Source organism: Cydia strobilella, chromosome 22 (assembly GCF_947568885.1).
Source record: "Cydia strobilella chromosome 22, ilCydStro3.1, whole genome shotgun sequence".
NCBI classification, from domain to species: domain Eukaryota; kingdom Metazoa; phylum Arthropoda; class Insecta; order Lepidoptera; family Tortricidae; genus Cydia; species Cydia strobilella.
In genome coordinates this window covers 38,764-60,042 of record NC_086062.1, presented here as the reverse complement: position 1 = coordinate 60,042, position 21,279 = coordinate 38,764, and the positions used below count along the sequence as shown (strand labels likewise).

The window sequence follows — 21,279 nt, the reverse complement described above, 5'->3', positions numbered from 1 at the left end:
TGCTGCTGCGCGCGCCGCTCCACGCCACATATGTGAGTACTATACTACTTGTAATATAACCAGTGCGGCGCGTGCGCACTGCGCATGGCGCACCGCGCGCACATGCTGCTGCGCGCGCCGCTCCACGCCACATATGTGAGTACTATACTACTTGTAATATAACCAGTGCGGCGCGTGCGCACTGCGCATGGCGCACCGCGCGCACATGCTGCTGCGCGCGCCGCTCCACGCCACATATGTGAGTACTATACTACTTGTAATATAACCAGTGCGGCGCGTGCGCACTGCGCATGGCGCACCGCGCGCACATGCTGCTGCGCGCGCCGCTCCACGCCACATATGTGAGTACTATACTACTTGTAATATAACCAGTGCGGCGCGTGCGCACTGCGCATGGCGCACCGCGCGCACATGCTGCTGCGCGCGCCGCTCCACGCCACATATGTGAGTACTATACTACTTGTAATATAACCAGTGCGGCGCGTGCGCACTGCGCATGGCGCACCGCGCGCACATGCTGCTGCGCGCGCCGCTCCACGCCACATATGTGAGTACTATACTACTTGTAATATAACCAGTGCGGCGCGTGCGCACTGCGCATGGCGCACCGCGCGCACATGCTGCTGCGCGCGCCGCTCCACGCCACATATGTGAGTACTATACTACTTGTAATATAACCAGTGCGGCGCGTGCGCACTGCGCATGGCGCACCGCGCGCACATGCTGCTGCGCGCGCCGCTCCACGCCACATATGTGAGTACTATACTACTTGTAATATAACCAGTGCGGCGCGTGCGCACTGCGCATGGCGCACCGCGCGCACATGCTGCTGCGCGCGCCGCTCCACGCCACATATGTGAGTACTATACTACTTGTAATATAACCAGTGCGGCGCGTGCGCACTGCGCATGGCGCACCGCGCGCACATGCTGCTGCGCGCGCCGCTCCACGCCACATATGTGAGTACTATACTACTTGTAATATAACCAGTGCGGCGCGTGCGCACTGCGCATGGCGCACCGCGCGCACATGCTGCTGCGCGCGCCGCTCCACGCCACATATGTGAGTACTATACTACTTGTAATATAACCAGTGCGGCGCGTGCGCACTGCGCATGGCGCACCGCGCGCACATGCTGCTGCGCGCGCCGCTCCACGCCACATATGTGAGTACTATACTACTTGTAATATAACCAGTGCGGCGCGTGCGCACTGCGCATGGCGCACCGCGCGCACATGCTGCTGCGCGCGCCGCTCCACGCCACATATGTGAGTACTATACTACTTGTAATATAACCAGTGCGGCGCGTGCGCACTGCGCATGGCGCACCGCGCGCACATGCTGCTGCGCGCGCCGCTCCACGCCACATATGTGAGTACTATACTACTTGTAATATAACCAGTGCGGCGCGTGCGCACTGCGCATGGCGCACCGCGCGCACATGCTGCTGCGCGCGCCGCTCCACGCCACATATGTGAGTACTATACTACTTGTAATATAACCAGTGCGGCGCGTGCGCACTGCGCATGGCGCACCGCGCGCACATGCTGCTGCGCGCGCCGCTCCACGCCACATATGTGAGTACTATACTACTTGTAATATAACCAGTGCGGCGCGTGCGCACTGCGCATGGCGCACCGCGCGCACATGCTGCTGCGCGCGCCGCTCCACGCCACATATGTGAGTACTATACTACTTGTAATATAACCAGTGCGGCGCGTGCGCACTGCGCATGGCGCACCGCGCGCACATGCTGCTGCGCGCGCCGCTCCACGCCACATATGTGAGTACTATACTACTTGTAATATAACCAGTGCGGCGCGTGCGCACTGCGCATGGCGCACCGCGCGCACATGCTGCTGCGCGCGCCGCTCCACGCCACATATGTGAGTACTATACTACTTGTAATATAACCAGTGCGGCGCGTGCGCACTGCGCATGGCGCACCGCGCGCACATGCTGCTGCGCGCGCCGCTCCACGCCACATATGTGAGTACTATACTACTTGTAATATAACCAGTGCGGCGCGTGCGCACTGCGCATGGCGCACCGCGCGCACATGCTGCTGCGCGCGCCGCTCCACGCCACATATGTGAGTACTATACTACTTGTAATATAACCAGTGCGGCGCGTGCGCACTGCGCATGGCGCACCGCGCGCACATGCTGCTGCGCGCGCCGCTCCACGCCACATATGTGAGTACTATACTACTTGTAATATAACCAGTGCGGCGCGTGCGCACTGCGCATGGCGCACCGCGCGCACATGCTGCTGCGCGCGCCGCTCCACGCCACATATGTGAGTACTATACTACTTGTAATATAACCAGTGCGGCGCGTGCGCACTGCGCATGGCGCACCGCGCGCACATGCTGCTGCGCGCGCCGCTCCACGCCACATATGTGAGTACTATACTACTTGTAATATAACCAGTGCGGCGCGTGCGCACTGCGCATGGCGCACCGCGCGCACATGCTGCTGCGCGCGCCGCTCCACGCCACATATGTGAGTACTATACTACTTGTAATATAACCAGTGCGGCGCGTGCGCACTGCGCATGGCGCACCGCGCGCACATGCTGCTGCGCGCGCCGCTCCACGCCACATATGTGAGTACTATACTACTTGTAATATAACCAGTGCGGCGCGTGCGCACTGCGCATGGCGCACCGCGCGCACATGCTGCTGCGCGCGCCGCTCCACGCCACATATGTGAGTACTATACTACTTGTAATATAACCAGTGCGGCGCGTGCGCACTGCGCATGGCGCACCGCGCGCACATGCTGCTGCGCGCGCCGCTCCACGCCACATATGTGAGTACTATACTACTTGTAATATAACCAGTGCGGCGCGTGCGCACTGCGCATGGCGCACCGCGCGCACATGCTGCTGCGCGCGCCGCTCCACGCCACATATGTGAGTACTATACTACTTGTAATATAACCAGTGCGGCGCGTGCGCACTGCGCATGGCGCACCGCGCGCACATGCTGCTGCGCGCGCCGCTCCACGCCACATATGTGAGTACTATACTACTTGTAATATAACCAGTGCGGCGCGTGCGCACTGCGCATGGCGCACCGCGCGCACATGCTGCTGCGCGCGCCGCTCCACGCCACATATGTGAGTACTATACTACTTGTAATATAACCAGTGCGGCGCGTGCGCACTGCGCATGGCGCACCGCGCGCACATGCTGCTGCGCGCGCCGCTCCACGCCACATATGTGAGTACTATACTACTTGTAATATAACCAGTGCGGCGCGTGCGCACTGCGCATGGCGCACCGCGCGCACATGCTGCTGCGCGCGCCGCTCCACGCCACATATGTGAGTACTATACTACTTGTAATATAACCAGTGCGGCGCGTGCGCACTGCGCATGGCGCACCGCGCGCACATGCTGCTGCGCGCGCCGCTCCACGCCACATATGTGAGTACTATACTACTTGTAATATAACCAGTGCGGCGCGTGCGCACTGCGCATGGCGCACCGCGCGCACATGCTGCTGCGCGCGCCGCTCCACGCCACATATGTGAGTACTATACTACTTGTAATATAACCAGTGCGGCGCGTGCGCACTGCGCATGGCGCACCGCGCGCACATGCTGCTGCGCGCGCCGCTCCACGCCACATATGTGAGTACTATACTACTTGTAATATAACCAGTGCGGCGCGTGCGCACTGCGCATGGCGCACCGCGCGCACATGCTGCTGCGCGCGCCGCTCCACGCCACATATGTGAGTACTATACTACTTGTAATATAACCAGTGCGGCGCGTGCGCACTGCGCATGGCGCACCGCGCGCACATGCTGCTGCGCGCGCCGCTCCACGCCACATATGTGAGTACTATACTACTTGTAATATAACCAGTGCGGCGCGTGCGCACTGCGCATGGCGCACCGCGCGCACATGCTGCTGCGCGCGCCGCTCCACGCCACATATGTGAGTACTATACTACTTGTAATATAACCAGTGCGGCGCGTGCGCACTGCGCATGGCGCACCGCGCGCACATGCTGCTGCGCGCGCCGCTCCACGCCACATATGTGAGTACTATACTACTTGTAATATAACCAGTGCGGCGCGTGCGCACTGCGCATGGCGCACCGCGCGCACATGCTGCTGCGCGCGCCGCTCCACGCCACATATGTGAGTACTATACTACTTGTAATATAACCAGTGCGGCGCGTGCGCACTGCGCATGGCGCACCGCGCGCACATGCTGCTGCGCGCGCCGCTCCACGCCACATATGTGAGTACTATACTACTTGTAATATAACCAGTGCGGCGCGTGCGCACTGCGCATGGCGCACCGCGCGCACATGCTGCTGCGCGCGCCGCTCCACCAGTGTTGGCCGTAATTGTTAATTTTAATTAACCATTGATCAATTTTATTAACCATTAGTTCCGCCATTAACCAATTGCATTAAAGTTAATTCGGATTACAGTTAATTCGGATTAAATTTTTGAGACGTTAATGGCCATTGAAGTTAATTCGGATTAACTTTAATTCGGATTAACTTCAATGGGCATGAAAGTCAAATAATTAATCCGAATTACTCTCAATTTGGATTAACGTCTAATAAAATTACATTCGTGATATTTTAAAATGAGAGAGCAAAATGACCCTGACTGAACCCTGGCAGTAGTAGCAGTACCTACCTACTACCTAGTAGAATTCTGGTTTGGTGCAACACAGACATACGCGGTTTTGGTCATTTAAATCGTCTTGATGAGCACTTCGGAGAGCCGTACCCATGATAGAGCTGATGCTGAACCCTGGCAGTACCTAATGGATCTAAGGTTTGGTGCAACATAGGCACAGGCTGTTTTAGTCATCCGACTCGTCTTGATGAGCACTTCGGAGAGCCATACCCATGATAGAGCTGATGCTGAACCCTGGCAGTACCTAATGGATCTAAGGTTTGGTGCAACATAGGCACAGGCTGTTTTAGTCATCCGACTCGTCTTGATGAGCACTTCGGAGAGCCATACCCATGATAGAGCTGATGCTGAACCCTGGCAGTACCTAATGGATCTAAGGTTTGGTGCAACATAGGCACACGCTGTTTTAGTCATCCGACTCGTCTTGATGAGCACTTATGAGAGCAGTACCCATAATGGAGCTGATGCTGAACCCTGGCAGTACCTAGCGGAACTAAGATTTGGTGCAACGTAGGCACACGCTGTTTTAGTCATCCGACTCGTCTTGATGAGCACTTAGGAGAGCAGTACCCATGATAGAGCTGATGCTGAACCCTGGCAGTACCTAGTGGATCTAAGGTTTGGTGCATCATAGGGACACGCTGTTTTAGTCACCCGACTCGTCTTGATAAGCACTTAGGAGAGCGGTACCCATGATAGAGCTGATGCTGAACCCTGGCAGTACCTAGTGGATCTAGGGTTTGGTGCAACATAGGCACACGCTGTTTTAGTCACCCGACTCGTCTTGATGAGCACTTAGGAGAGCAGTACCCATAATGGAGCTGATGCTGAACCCTGGCAGTACATAGTGGATCTAAGGTTTGGTGCAACATAGGCACGCGCTGTTTAGGTCATCCGACTCGTCTTGATGAGCACTTAGAAGAGCAGTACCCATGATAGAGCTGATGCTGAACCCTGGCAGTACCTAGTGGGTCTAAGGTTTGGTGCAACATAGGCACACGCTGTTTTAGTCACCCGACTCGTCTTGATGAGCACTTAGGAGAGCAGTACCCATGATAGAGCTGATGCTGAACCCTGGCAGTACCTAGTGGATCTAAGGTTTGGTGCAACATAGGCACACGCTGTTTTAGTCACCCGACTCGTCTTGATGAGCACTTAGGAGAGCAGTACCCATAATTGAGCTGATGCTGAACCCTGGCAGTACCTCGCGGAACTAAGGTTTGGTGCAACATAGGCACACGCTGTTTTAGTCAACCGATTCGTCTTGATGAGCACTTAGGAGAGCAGTACCCATGATAGAGCTGATGCTGAACCCTGGAACTACCTAGTGGATCTAAGGTTTGGTGCAACATAGGCACACGCTGTTTTAGTCACCTGACTCGTCTTGATGAGCACTTAGGAGAGCAGTACCCATAATGGAGCTGATGCTGAACCCTGGCAGTACCTAGCGGAACTAAGGTTTGGTGCAACATAGGCACACGCTGTTTTAGTCATCCGACTCGTCTTGATGAGCACTTAGGAGTGCAGTACCCATGATAGAGCTGATGCTGAACCCTGGCAGTACCTAATGGATCTAAGGTTTGGTGCAACATAGGCACACGCTGTTTTAGTCATCCGACTCGTCTTGATGAGCACTTAGGAGAGCAGTACCCATGATAGAGCTGATGCTGAACCCTGGCAGTACCTAATGGATCTAAGGTTTGGTGCAACATAGGCACACGCTGTTTTAGTCATCCGACTCGTCTTGATGAGCACTTCGGAGAGCCATACCCATGATAGAGCTGATGCTGAACCCTGGCAGTACCTAATGGATCTAAGGTTTGGTGCGACATAGGCACACGCTGTTTTAGTCATCCGACTCGTCTTGATGAGCACTTATGAGAGCAGTACCCATAATGGAGCTGATGCTGAACCCTGGCAGTACCTAGCGGAACTAAGGTTTGGTGCAACGTAGGCACACGCTGTTTTAGTCATCCGACTCGTCTTGATGAGCACTTGGAAGAGCAGTACCCAAGATAGAGCTGATGCTGGACCCTGGCAGTACCTAATGGATCTAAGGTTTGGTGCAACATAGGCACAGGCTGTTTTAGTCATCCGACTCGTCTTGATGAGCACTTCGGAGAGCCATACCCATGATAGAGCTGATGCTGAACCCTGGCAGTACCTAATGGATCTAAGGTTTGGTGCAACATAGGCACACGCTGTTTTAGTCATCCGACTCGTCTTGATGAGCACTTAGGAGAGCAGTACCCATGATAGAGCTGATGCTGAACCCTGGCAGTACCTAATGGATCTAAGGTTTGGTGCGACATAGGCACACGCTGTTTTAGTCATCCGACTCGTCTTGATGAGCACTTATGAGAGCAGTACCCATAATGGAGCTGATGCTGAACCCTGGCAGTACCTAGCGGAACTAAGGTTTGGTGCAACGTAGGCACACGCTGTTTTAGTCATCCGACTCGTCTTGATGAGCACTTAGGAGAGCAGTACCCATGATAGAGCTGATGCTGAACCCTGGCAGTACCTAGTGGATCTAAGGTTTGGTGCATCATAGGGACACGCTGTTTTAGTCACCCGACTCGTCTTGATAAGCACTTAGGAGAGCGGTACCCATGATAGAGCTGATGCTGAACCCTGGCAGTACCTAGTGGATCTAGGGTTTGGTGCAACATAGGCACACGCTGTTTTAGTCACCCGACTCGTCTTGATGAGCACTTAGGAGAGCAGTACCCATAATGGACCTGATGCTGAACCCTGGCAGTACATAGTGGATCTAAGGTTTGGTGCAACATAGGCACGCGCTGTTTAGGTCATCCGACTCGTCTTGATGAGCACTTAGAAGAGCAGTACCCATGATAGAGCTGATGCTGAACCCTGGCAGTACCTAGTGGGTCTAAGGTTTGGTGCAACATAGGCACACGCTGTTTTAGTCATCCGACTCGTCTTGATGAGCACTTAGGAGAGCAGTACCCATGATAGAGCTGATGCTGAACCCTGGCAGTACCTAATGGATCTAAGGTTTGGTGCAACATAGGCACACGCTGTTTTAGTCATCCGACTCGTCTTGATGAGCACTTAGGAGAGCAGTACCCATGATAGAGCTGATGCTGAACCCTGGCAGTACCTAATGGATCTAAGGTTTGGTGCGACATAGGCACACGCTGTTTTAGTCATCCGACTCGTCTTGATGAGCACTTATGAGAGCAGTACCCATAATGGAGCTGATGCTGAACCCTGGCAGTACCTAGCGGAACTAAGGTTTGGTGCAACGTAGGCACACGCTGTTTTAGTCATCCGACTCGTCTTGATGAGCACTTAGGAGAGCAGTACCCATGATAGAGCTGATGCTGAACCCTGGCAATACCTAGTGGATCTAAGGTTTGGTGCAACATAGGCACGCGCTGTTTTGGTCATCCGACTCGTCTTGATGAGCACTTAGGAGAGCAGTACCCATGATAGAGCTGATGCTGAACCCTGGCAATACCTAGTGGATCTAAGGTTTGGTGCAACATAGGCACGCGCTGTTTTGGTCATCCGACTCGTCTTGATGAGCACTTAGGAGAGCAGTACCCATGATAGAGCTGATGCTGAACCCTGGCAATACCTAGTGGATCTAAGGTTTGGTGCAACATAGGCACGCGCTGTTTAGGTCATCCGACTCGTCTTGATGAGCACTTAGAAGAGCAGTACCCATGATAGAGCTGATGCTGAACCCTGGCAGTACCTAGTGGGTCTAAGGTTTGGTGCAACATAGGCACACGCTGTTTTAGTCATCCGACTCGTCTTGATGAGCACTTAGGAGAGCAGTACCCATGATAGAGCTGATGCTGAATCCTGGCAGTACCTAATGGATCTAAGGTTTGGTGCAACATAGGCACACGCTGTTTTAGTCATCCGACTCGTCTTGATGAGCACTTAGGAGAGCAGTACCCATGATAGAGCTGATGCTGAACCCTGGCAGTACCTAATGGATCTAAGGTTTGGTGCGACATAGGCACACGCTGTTTTAGTCATCCGACTCGTCTTGATGAGCACTTATGAGAGCAGTACCCATAATGGAGCTGATGCTGAACCCTGGCAGTACCTAGCGGAACTAAGGTTTGGTGCAACGTAGGCACACGCTGTTTTAGTCATCCGACTCGTCTTGATGAGCACTTGGAAGAGCAGTACCCAAGATAGAGCTGATGCTGGACCCTGGCAGTACCTAATGGATCTAAGGTTTGGTGCAACATAGGCACAGGCTGTTTTAGTCATCCGACTCGTCTTGATGAGCACTTCGGAGAGCCATACCCATGATAGAGCTGATGCTGAACCCTGGCAGTACCTAATGGATCTAAGGTTTGGTGCAACATAGGCACACGCTGTTTTAGTCATCCGACTCGTCTTGATGAGCACTTAGGAGAGCAGTACCCATGATAGAGCTGATGCTGAACCCTGGCAGTACCTAATGGATCTAAGGTTTGGTGCGACATAGGCACACGCTGTTTTAGTCATCCGACTCGTCTTGATGAGCACTTATGAGAGCAGTACCCATAATGGAGCTGATGCTGAACCCTGGCAGTACCTAGCGGAACTAAGGTTTGGTGCAACGTAGGCACACGCTGTTTTAGTTATCCGACTCGTCTTGATGAGCACTTAGGAGAGCAGTACCCATGATAGAGCTGATGCTGAACCCTGGCAGTACCTAGTGGATCTAAGGTTTGGTGCATCATAGGGACACGCTGTTTTAGTCACCCGACTCGTCTTGATAAGCACTTAGGAGAGCGGTACCCATGATAGAGCTGATGCTGAACCCTGGCAGTACCTAGTGGATCTAGGGTTTGGTGCAACATAGGCACACGCTGTTTTAGTCACCCGACTCGTCTTGATGAGCACTTAGGAGAGCAGTACCCATAATGGAGCTGATGCTGAACCCTGGCAGTACATAGTGGATCTAAGGTTTGGTGCAACATAGGCACGCGCTGTTTAGGTCATCCGACTCGTCTTGATGAGCACTTAGAAGAGCAGTACCCATGATAGAGCTGATGCTGAACCCTGGCAGTACCTAGTGGGTCTAAGGTTTGGTGCAACATAGGCACACGCTGTTTTAGTCATCCGACTCGTCTTGATGAGCACTTAGGAGAGCAGTACCCATGATAGAGCTGATGCTGAACCCTGGCAGTACCTAATGGATCTAAGGTTTGGTGCAACATAGGCACACGCTGTTTTAGTCATCCGACTCGTCTTGATGAGCACTTAGGAGAGCAGTACCCATGATAGAGCTGATGCTGAACCCTGGCAGTACCTAATGGATCTAAGGTTTGGTGCGACATAGGCACACGCTGTTTTAGTCATCCGACTCGTCTTGATGAGCACTTATGAGAGCAGTACCCATAATGGAGCTGATGCTGAACCCTGGCAGTACCTAGCGGAACTAAGGTTTGGTGCAACGTAGGCACACGCTGTTTTAGTCATCCGACTCGTCTTGATGAGCACTTAGGAGAGCAGTACCCATGATAGAGCTGATGCTGAACCCTGGCAGTACCTAGTGGATCTAAGGTTTGGTGCATCATGGACACGCTGTTTTAGTCACCCGACTCGTCTTGATAAGCACTTAGGAGAGCGGTACCCATGATAGAGCTGATGCTGAACCCTGGCAGTACCTAGTGGATCTAGGGTTTGGTGCAACATAGGCACACGCTGTTTTAGTCACCCGACTCGTCTTGATGAGCACTTAGGAGAGCAGTACCCATAATGGAGCTGATGCTGAACCCTGGCAGTACATAGTGGAACTAAGGTTTGGTGCAACATAGGCACGCGCTGTTTTGGTCATCCGACTCGTCTTGATGAGCACTTAGGAGAGCAGTACCCATGATAGAGCTGATGCTGAACCCTGGCAATACCTAGTGGATCTAAGGTTTGGTGCAACATAGGCACGCGCTGTTTAGGTCATCCGACTCGTCTTGATGAGCACTTAGAAGAGCAGTACCCATGATAGAGCTGATGCTGAACCCTGGCAGTACCTAGTGGGTCTAAGGTTTGGTGCAACATAGGCACACGCTGTTTTAGTCATCCGACTCGTCTTGATGAGCACTTAGGAGAGCAGTACCCATGATAGAGCTGATGCTGAACCCTGGCAGTACCTAATGGATCTAAGGTTTGGTGCAACATAGGCACACGCTGTTTTAGTCATCCGACTCGTCTTGATGAGCACTTAGGAGAGCAGTACCCATGATAGAGCTGATGCTGAACCCTGGCAGTACCTAATGGATCTAAGGTTTGGTGCGACATAGGCACACGCTGTTTTAGTCATCCGACTCGTCTTGATGAGCACTTATGAGAGCAGTACCCATAATGGAGCTGATGCTGAACCCTGGCAGTACCTAGCGGAACTAAGGTTTGGTGCAACGTAGGCACACGCTGTTTTAGTCATCCGACTCGTCTTGATGAGCACTTAGGAGAGCAGTACCCATGATAGAGCTGATGCTGTACCCTGGCAGTACCTAGTGGATCTAAGGTTTGGTGCATCATAGGGACACGCTGTTTTAGTCACCCGACTCGTCTTGATAAGCACTTAGGAGAGCGGTACCCATGATAGAGCTGATGCTGAACCCTGGCAGTACCTAGTGGATCTAGGGTTTGGTGCAACATAGGCACACGCTGTTTTAGTCACCCGACTCGTCTTGATGAGCACTTAGGAGAGCAGTACCCATAATGGAGCTGATGCTGAACCCTGGCAGTACATAGTGGAACTAAGGTTTGGTGCAACATAGGCACGCGCTGTTTTGGTCATCCGACTCGTCTTGATGAGCACTTAGGAGAGCAGTACCCATGATAGAGCTGATGCTGAACCCTGGCAATACCTAGTGGATCTAAGGTAGGTGGTAAGGCTCTATCATGGGTACCGCTCTCCTAAGTGCTCATCAAGACGAGTCGGGTGACTAAAACAGCGTGTGCCTATGTTGCACCAAACCTTAGATCCACTAGGTACTGCCAGGGTTCAGCATCAGCTCTATCATGGGTACTGCTCTTCTAAGTGCTCATCAAGACGAGTCGGATGACCTAAACAGCGCGTGCCTATGTTGCACCAAACCTTAGATCCACTATGTACTGCCAGGGTTCAGCATCAGCTCCATTATGGGTACTGCTCTCATAAGTGCTCATCAAGACGAGTCGGATGACTAAAACAGCGTGTGCCTATGTCGCACCAAATCTTAGATCCATTAGGTACTGCCAGGGTTCAGCATCAGCTCTATCATGGGTACTGCTCTCCTAAGTGCTCATCAAGACGAGTCGGATGACTAAAACAGCGTGTGCCTATGTTGCACCAAACCTTAGATCCACTAGGTAGTGCCAGGGTTCAGCATCAGCTCTATCATGGGTACTGCTCTCCTAAGTGCTCATCAAGACGAGTCGGATGACTAAAACAGCGTGTGCCTATGTTGCACCAAACCTTAGTTCCGCTAGGTACTGCCAGGGTTCAGCATCAGCTCCATTATGGGTACTGCTCTCCTAAGTGCTCATCAAGACGAGTCGGGTGACTAAAACAGCGTGTGCCTATGTTGTACCAAACCTTAGATCCACTAGGTACTGCCAGGGTTCAGCATCAGCTCTATCATGGGTACTGCTCTCATAAGTGCTCATCAAGACGAGTCGGATGACTAAAACAGCGTGTGCCTATGTCGCACCAAACCTTAGATCCATTAGGTACTGCCAGGGTTCAGCATCAGCTCTATCATGGGTACTGCTCTCCTAAGTGCTCATCAAGACGAGTCGGATGACTAAAACAGCGTGTGCCTATGTTGCACCAAACCTTAGATCCACTAGGTAGTGCCAGGGTTCAGCATCAGCTCTATCATGGGTACTGCTCTCCTAAGTGCTCATCAAGACGAGTCGGATGACTAAAACAGCGTGTGCCTATGTTGCACCAAACCTTAGTTCCGCTAGGTACTGCCAGGGTTCAGCATCAGCTCCATTATGGGTACTGCTCTCCTAAGTGCTCATCAAGACGAGTCGGGTGACTAAAACAGCGTGTGCCTATGTTGTACCAAACCTTAGATCCACTAGGTACTGCCAGGGTTCAGCATCAGCTCTATCATGGGTACTGCTCTCCTAAGTGCTCATCAAGACGAGTCGGATGACTAAAACAGCGTGTGCCTATGTTGCACCAAACCCTGGATCCACTAGGTACTGCCAGGGTTCAGCATCAGCTCTATCATGGGTACTGCACTCCTAAGTGCTCATCAAGACGAGTCGGATGACTAAAACAGCGTGTGCCTATGTTGCACCAAACCCTAGATCCACTAGGTACTGCCAGGGTTCAGCATCAGCTCTATCATGGGTACTGCTCTACTAAGTGCTCATCAAGACGAGTCGGGTGACTAAAACAGCGTGTGCCTATGTTGCACCAAACCTTAGATCCACTAGGTACTGCCAGGGTTCAGCATCAGCTCTATCATGGGTACTGCTCTCCTAAGTGCTCATCAAGACGAGTCGGATAACTAAAACAGCGTGTGCCTATGTTGCACCAAACCTTAGACCCACTAGGTACTGCCAGGGTTCAGCATCAGCTCTATCATGGGTACTGCTCTTCTAAGTGCTCATCAAGACGAGTCGGATGACTAAAACAGCGTGTGCCTATGTTGCACTAATCCTTAGTTCCGCTAGGTACTGCCAGGGTTCAGCATCAGCTCTATTATGGGTACTGCTCTCCTAAGTGCTCATCAAGACGAGTCGGGTGACTAAAACAGCGTGTGCCTATGTTGCACCAAACCTTAGATCCACTAGGTAGTGCCAGGGTTCAGCATCAGCTCTATCATGGTTACTGCTCTTCTAAGTGCTCCTCAAGACGAGTCGGATGACCAAAACAGCGCGTGCCTATGTTGCACCAAACCTTACTTCCACTATGTACTGCCAGGGTTCAGCATCAGCTCTATCATGGGTACCGCTCTACTAAGTGCTCATCAAGACGAGTCAGATGACCAAAACAGCGCGTGCCTATGTTGCACCAAACCTTAGATCCACTAGGTACTGCCAGGGTTCAGCATCAGCTCTATCGTGGGTACCGCTCTCCTAAGTGCTCATCAAGACGAGTCAGATGACCAAAACAGCGCGTGCCTATGTTGCACCAAACCTTAGATCCACTAGGTACTGCCAGGGTGCAGCATCAGCTCTATCATGGGTACTGCTCTCCTAAGTGCTCATCAAGACGAGTCGGACGACCTAAACAGCGCGTGCCTATGTTGCACCAAACCTTAGATCCACTAGGTACTGCCAGGGTTCAGCATCAGCTCTATCATGGGTACCGCTCTACTAAGTGCTCATCAAGACGAGTCGGGTGACTAAAACAGCGTGTGCCTATGTTGCACCAAACCTTAGATCCACTAGGTACTGCCAGGGTTCAGCATCAGCTCTATCATGGGTACTGCTCTCCTAAGTGCTCATCAAGACGAGTCGGATGACTAAAACAGCGTGTGCCTATGTTGCACCAAACCTTAGACCCACTAGGTACTGCCAGGGTTCAGCATCAGCTCTATCATGGGTACTGCTCTTCTAAGTGCTCATCAAGACGAGTCGGATGACCTAAACAGCGCGTGCCTATGTTGCACCAAACCTTAGATCCACTAGGTACTGCCAGGGTGCAGCATCAGCTCTATCATGGGTACCGCTCTCCTAAGTGCTCATCAAGACGAGTCAGATGACCGAAACAGCGCGTGCCTATGTTGCACCAAACCTTAGATCCACTAGGTACTGCCAGGGTTCAGCATCAGCTCTATCATGGGTACCGCTCTCCTAAGTGCTCATCAAGACGAGTCGGGTGACTAAAACAGCGTGTGCCTATGTTGCACCAAACCTTAGATCCACTAGGTACTGCCAGGGTTCAGCATCAGCTCTATCATGGGTACTGCTCTCCTAAGTGCTCATCAAGACGAGTCGGATGACTAAAACAGCGTGTGCCTATGTTGCACCAAACCTTAGATCCACTAGGTAGTGCCAGGGTTCAGCATCAGCTCTATCATGGGTACTGCTCTCCTAAGTGCTCATCAAGACGAGTCGGGTGACTAAAACAGCGTGTGCCTATGTTGCACCAAACCTTAGATCAACTAGGTACTGCCAGGGTTCAGCATCAGCTCTATCATGGGTACCGCTCTCCTAAGTGCTCATCAAGACGAGTCGGGTGACTAAAACAGCGTGTGCCTATGTTGCACCAAACCTTAGATCCACTAGGTACTGCCAGGGTTCAGCATCAGCTCTATCATGGGTACTGCTCTTCTAAGTGCTCATCAAGACGAGTCGGATGACCTAAACAGCGCGTGCCTATGTTGCACCAAACCTTAGATCCACTAGGTACTGCCAGGGTGCAGCATCAGCTCTATCATGGGTACCGCTCTCCTAAGTGCTCATCAAGACGAGTCAGATGACCGAAACAGCGCGTGCCTATGTTGCACCAAACCTTAGATCCACTAGGTACTGCCAGGGTTCAGCATCAGCTCTATCATGGGTACCGCTCTCCTAAGTGCTCATCAAGACGAGTCGGGTGACTAAAACAGCGTGTGCCTATGTTGCACCAAACCTTAGATCCACTAGGTACTGCCAGGGTTCAGCATCAGCTCTATCATGGGTACTGCTCTCCTAAGTGCTCATCAAGACGAGTCGGATGACTAAAACAGCGTGTGCCTATGTTGCACCAAACCTTAGATCCACTAGGTAGTGCCAGGGTTCAGCATCAGCTCTATCATGGGTACTGCTCTCCTAAGTGCTCATCAAGACGAGTCGGGTGACTAAAACAGCGTGTGCCTATGTTGCACCAAACCTTAGATCCACTAGGTACTGCCAGGGTTCAGCATCAGCTCTATCATGGGTACCGCTCTCCTAAGTGCTCATCAAGACGAGTCGGGTGACTAAAACAGCGTGTGCCTATGTTGCACCAAACCTTAGATCCACTAGGTACTGCCAGGGTTCAGCATCAGCTCTATCATGGGTACTGCTCTCCTAAGTGCTCATCAAGACGAGTCGGGTGACTAAAACAGCGTGTGCCTATGTTGCACCAAACCTTAGATCCACTAGGTACTGCCAGGGTTCAGCATCAGCTCCATTATGGGTACTGCTCTCCTAAGTGCTCATCAAGACGAGTCGGGTGACTAAAACTAAAACAGCGTGTGCCTATGTTGCACCAAACCTTAGATCCACTAGGTACTGCTAGGGTTCAGCATCAGCTCTATCATGGGTACCGCTCTCCTAAGTGCTCATCAAGACGAGTCGGGTGACTAAAACAGCGTGTGCCTATGTTGCACCAAACCTTAGATCCACTAGGTAGTGCCAGGGTTCAGCATCAGCTCTATCATGGGTACTGCTCTCCTAAGTGCTCATCAAGACGAGTCGGATGACTAAAACAGCGTGTGCCTATGTTGCACCAAACCTTAGTTCCGCTAGGTACTGCCAGGGTTCAGCATCACCTCCATTATGGGTACTGCTCTCCTAAGTGCTCATCAAGACGAGTCGGGTGACTAAAACAGCGTGTGCCTATGTTGCACCAAGCCTTAGATCCATTAGGTACTGCCAGGGTTCAGCATCAGCTCTATCATGGGTATGGCTCTCCGAAGTGCTCATCAAGACGAGTCGGATGACTAAAACAGCGTGTGCCTATGTTGCACCAAACCTTAGATCCATTAGGTACTGCCAGGGTTCAGCATCAGCTCTATCGTGGGTACGGCTCTCCGAAGTGCTCATCAAGACGATTTAAATGACCAAAACCGCGTATGTCTGTGTTGCACCAAACCAGAATTCTACTAGGTAGTAGGTAGGTACTGCTACTACTGCCAGGGTTCAGTCAGGGTCATTTTGCTGTCTCATTTTAAAATATCACGAATGTAATTTTATTAGACGTTGATGCAATTGAGAGTAATTTTAATAAATTTTTTGAAACTTTAATGGCCATTGAAGTTAATCCGAATTAAAGTTAATCCGAATTAACTTCAATGGCCATTAACGTCTCAAAAATTTAATCCGAATTAACTTTAATCCGAATTAACTTTAATCCGAATTAAATGGCTAATGGTTAATGGCCATTAACCTTTTTAATTGTTAATTTTTAATGGTTAATGGCATTAGCGTTCGGCCAACACTGCGCTCCACGCCACATATGTGAGTACTGTACTACTTGTAATATAACCAGTGCGGCGCGTGCGCACTGCGCATGGCGCACCGCGCGCACATGCTGCTGCGCGCGCCGCTCCACGCCACATATGTGAGTACTATACTACTTGTAATATAACCAGTGCGGCGCGTGCGCACTGCGCATGGCGCACCGCGCGCACATGCTGCTGCGCGCGCCGCTCCACGCCACATATGTGAGTACTATACTACTTGTAATATAACCAGTGCGGCGCGTGCGCACTGCGCATGGCGCACCGCGCGCACATGCTGCTGCGCGCGCCGCTCCACGCCACATATGTGAGTACTATACTACTTGTAATATAACCAGTGCGGCGCGTGCGCACTGCGCATGGCGCACCGCGCGCACATGCTGCTGCGCGCGCCGCTCCACGCCACATATGTGAGTACTATACTACTTGTAATATAACCAGTGCGGCGCGTGCGCACTGCGCATGGCGCACCGCGCGCACATGCTGCTGCGCGCGCCGCTCCACGCCACATATGTGAGTACTATACTACTTGTAATATAACCAGTGCGGCGCGTGCGCACTGCGCATGGCGCACCGCGCGCACATGCTGCTGCGCGCGCCGCTCCACGCCACATATGTGAGTACTATACTACTTGTAATATAACCAGTGCGGCGCGTGCGCACTGCGCATGGCGCACCGCGCGCACATGCTGCTGCGCGCGCCGCTCCACGCCACATATGTGAGTACTATACTACTTGTAATATAACCAGTGCGGCGCGTGCGCACTGCGCATGGCGCACCGCGCGCACATGCTGCTGCGCGCGCCGCTCCACGCCACATATGTGAGTACTATACTACTTGTAATATAACCAGTGCGGCGCGTGCGCACTGCGCATGGCGCACCGCGCGCACATGCTGCTGCGCGCGCCGCTCCACGCCACATATGTGAGTACTATACTACTTGTAATATAACCAGTGCGGCGCGTGCGCACTGCGCATGGCGCACCGCGCGCACATGCTGCTGCGCGCGCCGCTCCACGCCACATATGTGAGTACTATACTACTTGTAATATAACCAGTGCGGCGCGTGCGCACTGCGCATGGCGCACCGCGCGCACATGCTGCTGCGCGCGCCGCTCCACGCCACATATGTGAGTACTATACTACTTGTAATATAACCAGTGCGGCGCGTGCGCACTGCGCATGGCGCACCGCGCGCACATGCTGCTGCGCGCGCCGCTCCACGCCACATATGTGAGTACTATACTACTTGTAATATAACCAGTGCGGCGCGTGCGCACTGCGCATGGCGCACCGCGCGCACATGCTGCTGCGCGCGCCGCTCCACGCCACATATGTGAGTACTATACTACTTGTAATATAACCAGTGCGGCGCGTGCGCACTGCGCATGGCGCACCGCGCGCACATGCTGCTGCGCGCGCCGCTCCACGCCACATATGTGAGTACTATACTACTTGTAATATAACCAGTGCGGCGCGTGCGCACTGCGCATGGCGCACCGCGCGCACATGCTGCTGCGCGCGCCGCTCCACGCCACATATGTGAGTACTATACTACTTGTAATATAACCAGTGCGGCGCGTGCGCACTGCGCATGGCGCACCGCGCGCACATGCTGCTGCGCGCGCCGCTCCACGCCACATATGTGAGTACTATACTACTTGTAATATAACCAGTGCGGCGCGTGCGCACTGCGCATGGCGCACCGCGCGCACATGCTGCTGCGCGCGCCGCTCCACGCCACATATGTGAGTACTATACTACTTGTAATATAACCAGTGCGGCGCGTGCGCACTGCGCATGGCGCACCGCGCGCACATGCTGCTGCGCGCGCCGCTCCACGCCACATATGTGAGTACTATACTACTTGTAATATAACCAGTGCGGCGCGTGCGCACTGCGCATGGCGCACCGCGCGCACATGCTGCTGCGCGCGCCGCTCCACGCCACATATGTGAGTACTATACTACTTGTAATATAACCAGTGCGGCGCGTGCGCACTGCGCATGGCGCACCGCGCGCACATGCTGCTGCGCGCGCCGCTCCACGCCACATATGTGAGTACTATACTACTTGTAATATAACCAGTGCGGCGCGTGCGCACTGCGCATGGCGCACCGCGCGCACATGCTGCTGCGCGCGCCGCTCCACGCCACATATGTGAGTACTATACTACTTGTAATATAACCAGTGCGGCGCGTGCGCACTGCGCATGGCGCACCGCGCGCACATGCTGCTGCGCGCGCCGCTCCACGCCACATATGTGAGTACTATACTACTTGTAATATAACCAGTGCGGCGCGTGCGCACTGCGCATGGCGCACCGCGCGCACATGCTGCTGCGCGCGCCGCTCCACGCCACATATGTGAGTACTATACTACTTGTAATATAACCAGTGCGGCGCGTGCGCACTGCGCATGGCGCACCGCGCGCACATGCTGCTGCGCGCGCCGCTCCACGCCACATATGTGAGTACTATACTACTTGTAATATAACCAGTGCGGCGCGTGCGCACTGCGCATGGCGCACCGCGCGCACATGCTGCTGCGCGCGCCGCTCCACGCCACATATGTGAGTACTATACTACTTGTAATATAACCAGTGCGGCGCGTGCGCACTGCGCATGGCGCACCGCGCGCACATGCTGCTGCGCGCGCCGCTCCACGCCACATATGTGAGTACTATACTACTTGTAATATAACCAGTGCGGCGCGTGCGCACTGCGCATGGCGCACCGCGCGCACATGCTGCTGCGCGCGCCGCTCCACGCCACATATGTGAGTACTATACTACTTGTAATATAACCAGTGCGGCGCGTGCGCACTGCGCATGGCGCACCGCGCGCACATGCTGCTGCGCGCGCCGCTCCACGCCACATATGTGAGTACTATACTACTTGTAATATAACCAGTGCGGCGCGTGCGCACTGCGCATGGCGCACCGCGCGCACATGCTGCTGCGCGCGCCGCTCCACGCCACATATGTGAGTACTATACTACTTGTAATATAACCAGTGCGGCGCGTGCGCACTGCGCATGGCGCACCGCGCGCACATGCTGCTGCGCGCGCCGCTCCACGCCACATATGTGAGTACTATACTACTTGTAATATAACCAGTGCGGCGCGTGCGCACTGCGCATGGCGCACCGCGCGCACATGCTGCTGCGCGCGCCGCTCCACGCCACATATGTGAGTACTATACTACTTGTAATATAACCAGTGCGGCGCGTGCGCACTGCGCATGGCGCACCGCGCGCACATGCTGCTGCGCGCGCCGCTCCACGCCACATATGTGAGTACTATACTACTTGTAATATAACCAGTGCGGCGCGTGCGCACTGCGCATGGCGCACCGCGCGCACATGCTGCTGCGCGCGCCGCTCCACGCCACATATGTGAGTACTATACTACTTGTAATATAACCAGTGCGGCGCGTGCGCACTGCGCATGGCGCACTGCGCGCACATGCTGCTGCGCGCGCCGCTCCACGCCACATATGTGAGTACTATACTACTTGTAATATAACCAGTGCGGCGCGTGCGCACTGCGCATGGCGCACCGCGCGCACATGCTGCTGCGCGCGCCGCTCCACGCCACATATGTGAGTACTATACTACTTGTAATATAACCAGTGCGGCGCGTGCGCACTGCGCATGGCGCACCGCGCGCACATGCTGCTGCGCGCGCCGCTCCACGCCACATATGTGAGTACTATACTACTTGTAATATAACCAGTGCGGCGCGTGCGCACTGCGCATGGCGCACCGCGCGCACATGCTGCTGCGCGCGCCGCTCCACGCCACATATGTGAGTACTATACTACTTGTAATATAACCAGTGCGGCGCGTGCGCACTGCGCATGGCGCACCGCGCGCACATGCTGCTGCGCGCGCCGCTCCACGCCACATATGTGAGTACTATACTACTTGTAATATAACCAGTGCGGCGCGTGCGCACTGCGCATGGCGCACCGCGCGCACATGCTGCTGCGCGCGCCGCTCCACGCCACATATGTGAGTACTATACTACTTGTAATATAACCAGTGCGGCGCGTGCGCACTGCGCATGGCGCACCGCGCGCACATGCTGCTGCGCGCGCCGCTCCACGCCACATATGTGAGTACTATACTACTTGTAATATAACCAGTGCGGCGCGTGCGCACTGCGCATGGCGCACCGCGCGCACATGCTGCTGCGCGCGCCGCTCCACGCCACATATGTGAGTACTATACTACTTGTAATATAACCAGTGCGGCGCGTGCGCACTGCGCATGGCGCACCGCGAGCACACTACACGGTATCTAAAAGTTCATGTAGATCCATAAATGGATCGATGGCGGTGCATGCTTGCGCAGCATTCGCTCACCGGTCACGCGGTACAAGCGCGCTATAGGTTACTATTAGGTAGATACACTATGAAATGTATGTAGGCGCTTCATCAGATCTAGATTAAGGTGCAGATTTTAATTACATGTAGGTACTAG

General features: G+C 53.7%; 1 protein-coding gene across 2 annotated transcripts in view; it reads left to right on the top strand.

Annotated features, from left to right (window-relative positions):
* Positions 1-21,279, top strand: part of LOC134751483 (uncharacterized) — a 40,735-nt gene that overhangs the window by 10,289 nt on the left and 9,167 nt on the right. The gene's annotated exons all lie outside the window — the stretch shown is intronic.